This window comes from Sceloporus occidentalis, unplaced genomic scaffold (genome assembly GCF_023333645.1).
Source record: "Sceloporus occidentalis isolate IW3139 unplaced genomic scaffold, rSceOcc1.0.p SCAF_7, whole genome shotgun sequence".
Classification (NCBI taxonomy): domain Eukaryota; kingdom Metazoa; phylum Chordata; class Lepidosauria; order Squamata; family Phrynosomatidae; genus Sceloporus; species Sceloporus occidentalis.
Window position 1 is genome coordinate 501,921 of NW_028316987.1, and position 6,893 is coordinate 508,813.

General features: G+C 40.7%; 1 pseudogene; it reads right to left on the minus strand.

Moving 5' to 3' along the window:
* Positions 1–2,510: 2,510 nt before the first annotated feature.
* Positions 2,511–3,087, minus strand: LOC149308961 (rho-related GTP-binding protein RhoH-like; annotated as a pseudogene).
* Positions 3,088–6,893: the final 3,806 nt, after the last annotated feature.

Sequence of the window (6,893 nt, forward strand, 5' to 3'; positions counted from 1 at the left end):
CATTTCATAACCCTCCTATTCCCACTGAAATCATCAGCAGTTTTATATGGCATTTTAAAGCTCCCAGTTTGCACAGGAAATGACATTTATGAACATCTTTTTTTCATCTTTTCCACTAGGGTGCTTAATTTAATCACAGTCTTGACTGGGCACATCAAAGTAGGACACAGTTTCCATTCTGCCCCCTCAGAATTATCCTTTTGGTGTGACAGTCTTCATTTTCAAAACTGCGGATAGTTAATCTTGCCAGTGCACCGGTCTTGTAATACACCGGTAGTTCAACCACCACTAACAAAAAAGCACAATTTATGATAAGACACTGGAAGGGTTTCAGGATCTTCTGGTCACATGTCTAGATAGCAGCTTCCTGCCTTCTTTTTCTATCACTTGTGATACTAACCCAGATACAAAGAAAGCCAACAGAGATCAGAGACGATATTTTGCACTCTCAGTGTAATGCCTATGACAGATAGTACTGAACTGAGCTGAAAAACATCCAGGCCGACTACTATGCCTTGAACAGCAACTTAGGCTGAATCTACACCAGCAAAATAATTCAGATTCAGTGCAAAGTATTTTGCCCAGATTTCATACTGTATAAACCACAGTGGCTCATAAAAATCTAGACTCAGATTGTATTGATAGGCACACATTTCCCCTGGCTAAATGCAAGTTGGTACAAAATGGCATTTCTTTCCATGTACTTTTTTTTTCCTTCCCAGCATGCATAAACCTATCAACCAATAGCTTTCCTTATTTTTCTGTATATCCTGCCCCATCCAATCCCCTTCATGCCTCAGTGAATAAGGGGCTGTACATAAGAGGCATGCCATGGCCCCAATCTGGCCTTTCCAGGGAGCGAACAGTAGCTGCAAAATGCAGCTCCTTTTTGCGCCCTGATAAGGGCACAATAGTAGTGCCACCCTGGCTATACAACACTTCTTCTGCACTGCATTGTGCGGACGTAGCACTGGAGAAGTGCCATGACACCACACACCATGTGGAGCAGCGCACGGCATCATGGTGCCCTGGGGGCGGATTCGGGGCATGCATCATGTGGACATGACACCCCATCTCCATGACCAGGCTGGCCTTAATGGCCAGTCTGAAGAGCCCCTAAGTAAGGGAACTTTAAATGCCTCTTGACATAAGCAGCTTATTTTTCCTTTCTTCTTCTTCTTTGGTTCTATAAACACTGATCTTATTTTGATTAAGGATTCAGGGTGGAAAGGAAAGAATTATGATGGCTGTTTACAGAATAAACTCTTTTTTGTCAGTGTGACGTTTGACCTGAAGAAACGTTATTTTGACCTGTCTGTTCGGGTCCATAGTCAGTGACCAGAGATTAGGGAAACTGAAGTGTCAATGTTTGAACCATTGGCAATGTTACCAAGGAAGTCATGGAGTTGAAATCTAAAGTTAATATTTCCAAGCTCTGGAATTATAGATATAAAGACATGCAACATAAGAAAGATTTGCTTTCATCTTCATGGTTATGAGCTTCCAGAGGTATGATGGTGACCATTGCTGGAAACATATTCAGTTAGATGGATGGAACCTTGTCTGATTAGGGATGGGATGACTAATATATGGATTTTGGAAGTGTGAAGATGACAAATTGTTGTTTGGTGTGAATTGATTTCCATTCAGAACTGTTAGTACACCTTTCTGTTATCTGTTGTACCTCTCTAATAAATTAGATGGAACATAAGAACTGGTAAAGACTTTAGCTATGAACAATTCCAGCTGTTAAACATCATGGATACATTTATTTGACTAGTCTACAGGGAAGCTAATGGTTTTCCCAGTTATCCTTAAATCAAGAATTTCCGTTAAGCGGAGTCAAATCTCACCAGGGAAGCCTAAACAGCTTTTAAAAATATAAATTACAACTACTCAGTTTTAAATTCACACATCCAGGTTTTACATACAAGTTCAGTTTTCTTTTGACTCTGGCTTTGGACTCAGTATTCCACTACAGAACCATGTATTTAACTATCATTTCTTCTCACCAGGAGCTTCTATGATCTTTGGAGGCTGTCGTCAGTAACCAAATTCTCAGCATTCTCAGAAAACCACAATCCTCATAATACTATGGGAGAAACCATGGCAGTTACACTGAAAAGAAACTGGTTTACATCTCTGAGATGATTTTATCAATTAGATGATAAAATCTTCTTAGATGGAGAAAGTAAACTTTAGTATTTCACCCAAAGCAACACAACTTCCATTATTAAATAAAAAAGCTCCAAAATTTTCCCTCATAATAATCGTGACTATGCAGCCATTCTTAAATATTCAAGTTTGGTTTTCCATCGGTTTACACAACTGGGAGTAAAATGGCACCAGTGCCATTAGGTAGAGAGTTCCACTCAGATCCTCATGTAGAGAGGTTCTCATCCCAACAGGGAATGGCCTGCACCCACTATGAATGTGATACTGTTTTTCATCTGCTGCACTAAAAGGAATATCTCAATTTTGTGTTGATGGATACGGAGACTGCATGGAGCTTAAAATACCTTGCACTCATTAACAGAGAAAAACTTCCTTCTGGCTCGTTTTTTCGCTTGATTCACTGCAGTCCGGGCCGCACACTCAAAAACCTGCTGCACTCCCCTGTTGTTGAGAGATGAGCACTCCACATAGCCTTTGGCTCGAATGTCTTTGGCTAGTCGCTTGCCATGCACTGGACTGATACAGCCTGCACTATGAGGTCCCATTTCCCTCTGGTCAGTCTGGGTAGCCACCACTAAAATTGGGATTCGGGGCAAGTGGGTCCGGATCTCTGTGACCCATTTGTTTCTCAAGCTGAGGAAGGAATTGCGGTTGGCCACTGAGTAACACATTAAGACTACATCTGCCTGTTGATAGGAAAGGGGGCGAATGCCTTTGAAGGAATCATTGCCAGCAGTGTCCCAAAGACCTACACTAATCTGGACGCCATCTAGGAAAACATCGACCCCTGTGTTTTCATAAACTGTTGGCTGGTACGTCTCTGGAAAAGTCTCAGAGGTAAATCTTAGAAGCAGAGCTGTTTTCCCAATGGCAGCATCTCCGACCAAAACGCATTTGACTGAGTCCCAACATTTTTTCTAAGTCTAAAATGGAGCCCGGAGAAACAATCCCAGGAGGGCTACTATTGTTAACACCATTCAGTTGGGAACCATAATGTTTTCTGTGGCTGAACTCAAGGACTCAAGATTTCTTGTGCCCCATACTCTTCAGTGCTTCAATTAGTCCAGCTAGTTTCCTACAACAGTAAGAGAATACATTTTAGTGGCAAGTCAAAAAGAAATAATTATTTCTTGTTATTACAGATCCTACTCTCTCCTCAGAAGAGCCTACATGGCTTTCCCTAGGTCCCATAGCTTTTTAATCCTTACAAAAAACCTTAGGACATGAGGGACAATCATATGGCCTTCCACATGTTGGACTGCAACTCCCATCAGCCGTAGCCAGCATAGCCAATGGTAAAGGATGATACAAACCTCAAGCCAACAACCTCCAGAGAGCATTAAGGACCCCACTTTTGTTTTAGAAAACTCAAGAAGAATCAAATATTAATAAACCAATATTAGCCACCAACAGAAAAGCTTGAGCAACAGAATACACTGCAGCATAGGAGAGATAACTCCAGGCTGGAGGGGGGAATATTTCACCTTCCAGCTGGTTTGAACATATTTCCCTCATTCCTCACCTCTGTTATGTTGGACAGGACTGGCAAGGAGTTACAGCTCAAAAATATCTGAAAAGCGACATATCACCCATCTTGTGAAAGTTATGCAGTAGTTTGGATCAGTGCTACACAAAGAATTGACTTTCCCAAGATTTGTGTTTTTCCCTTGCCTTTAGTAGGAGGACTGTACCTTTCATGTTCAGTGAAAAAGGTGAATCTTACCTCCTGGTTGTTTGCCTCCAACATAAATCTTGTTGCCTTCTGATGCGGAGATCAATCTGGGGTCAAAAAGTAGAACATCTCAACCCAAAGTCATTTCATTTTCTCCATATGTCTGATGAAGAAAAGACCTTCTACTCATGTATTGTTGCTAGAAAATAACCTAAATGATCCTGAGAAACAGATTTTTTGGATCTTACAAAGAGGTTCAATCTAATCCACCCTGGTGACTTTCATTCTGACTTCTGCTCAGAGACTATCTGAAAGGCCATACCAGTGCTAAGTTCAATAAATGAAAGCAATGAGGTTAATCACAGAAATTTAGTTTTTGCATTCACTTTTAAATTAGCTGCCAAAGTCTGAATGTTGCACTAAAATGTGTATTTCATTGTAATTTCAATGTTAAGCTATAGCAATGGCATGCCAAAATGTTGACAGTCTGTAAACAAACAAACAAACAAAATTCCCCAGCTTTGGTGCACATGGGTGCATTTAGGGTTGGTCTCACTTGGTGCAATAACTCATGGAGTCAGCCCCCCCCTTCCCGACTTCCTCCCACACCACACCATACAGAATCCTTCATAATGTTTTGTGTGTGTGTGTGTGTGTGTGTGTGTGTGTGCTAATGTTACTCATAAATAGTAATTCCCATATATTACTGAGTGTGGCATAGTAGTTTGAGTTTTGGACTACGACTCTGGAGTCCAGGGTTCAATTCTCCACTCAGCCATGAAACTCACTGGTTGACCTTGGGCAAGTCACACTCTCTCTGCCTCAAGGAGATGTAATGGCAAATCTCCTCTGAACAAACCTTGCCAAGAAAACCTAATGGCCTTAGGGTCGCCATGAATCGGAAATGACTTGGAGGTACACAACAGTGATGACAATAATAACAACTCGGAAAATTAAAATTATAACTTGAAATGACAATATCATACGCATAGGCTAAATGCAGTTACGTGTACATAGTTCCATGTGGTTTAAGTGAAAATTTGGTGAGATGTGATATTTTAAAAGAATATTTTTTGGGAAAAAATTAAACAATTTTGAAAATATGTTTTAAAAACCCTGGGGCCTCTCCTTCTTCCTCCCACTGAGCCTCATTGCACTCACACCATCTCTTCAGTGTTTTCAAAGGATGCAGGTGAACTCTGAAGTCCATTTCTTCCAGAAGGCGGATATTTGAGAAGCGCCCTTCGGGTGTCACCTGGGATGGCTCTCACATCCTTTAGTGACACCCCCTGAGTATATCCTGCAAGAATATATATGCACAAATATGTTGAAAAGTTCATTAACTGTAAAGTGATGGCCTGCTTGCAGGATGGTAACATGAAATTATTGCAGTTTTATCTGTACTTAGATGGGCCCGAAGAATAATGAATTATGAGTATGTCAGAAATGTGTACATATGGAAGTCAGTAGATAGATTGGTATATGGATGGATGGGTGAATAGCAAGATTTTACAAGGAGATATGCAAATATGCAAAGGAATGGATAGTGTTAGCGAGATTAGATGACAGAGAGATAAGACTGATGTATCTGCAGATAAAGACTGATGATGCTTGTAAGGGAAGTGTATATACTCAGCCCTCCACATCCATGCACTCTTTATCCATGGATTCAAGTGTCAAGAGCTTAAAAATATATACGTTCCAAAAAGCAAAACTTGATTTTGCCATTTTATATAAGGAGCATCATTTTACTACCCCATTGTATTTAATTGAACATCTATGGCTTTAGGAATCCACAATGGGCCCAGGAACCAAACCCCAGTAGTTACTAAGGGCCCACTGGATTTTTAATGGCGATATAAACAGTTTTTGTATTGTAAATAGCCTTTTGTGTCTCTGCTGGCTAAAACAGGAGCAAACACTCTATGTCTGTGCATTCATGCATGCACATATGCACATTCAAGCATGTGTGTATGTGCATTAAGGAGCACAAAACATCTAAAGTGGCTTGCACACATGTGTACTTACACATGTGTTCTTAGTTCCCTATGGTATTGTGATGTTAAAACAAATTGATAAAGAAGCCAATAAACTTAATGAATGGAAGGCTGACCTGTGCATGTTAAACCAAAGGTTAAATTTGGTTCAGCCAACTATTTCTATAGCATTAGCAAAGTATGTAGGACCTTACAGAGTATCATTAGCATAGCAAGTTGAAGGATGATGAGAGCTGTAGTCTAAAATATCTGGAAGCACTAGATTACTTACTTCTGAAGCAATAATGACAGATGCAAAAAAAGAGGTAGAAGTATGTGGATTATGATGAGCAATAGATGGAACATAGTGTTTTTTGTATTTGTATACATATAAAATATTGAGACAGGAATTTTGTGGCTTTATCTAACCGAGATACCTTGGTTTTTCATGTGCTGAGAATTCATCTGTCATGTATGAGCTGCCTGCATGAACATTGGCAGAAATGACTAAATAATAGGACTGATTCCAGGCGGCGTGCACACAGGCAAACATGCATTTATTTGCATTATATAAGCAACACGATGTGTTGACGATATCAAGCATGTACATGCATGCATACATAAAGACAGTTTATGCATTTCTGACTATAAACAATAAGGAACTGGATTCAGAGTGTGTATAGATTCATGCACATCACATGATCTCTGGATTGTGTGTGTGTTGGGGGAAGGGTGGCAAACCATTGCCTCTGTCTCCAAGTGCTGGACTAGTTGACTCCTTGGTTGTGTGTGTGCACATGCACAGATGCTGCTGTGTCCTCATTTGTTGTTGCCTCTTTCCCCCATTCCCAACAGGCAAACAAGAAAACCTTCCACACTAAAATGCGAACAGTCAAACAGTTGCTTGTTCCATGGTGCAAAAACACCCAGGTGGCTTCTCAATGCACCATAAAATGAGAGCATGTGGTGCCAGCACAGATGGCTGTCCCCAGCCAGCAAACACACAGAGTCTCCTGCTAGGACTGAAGCAGTATCGCTCTCCTTAATCTACAAGCTGGGCTGTAGGGAGC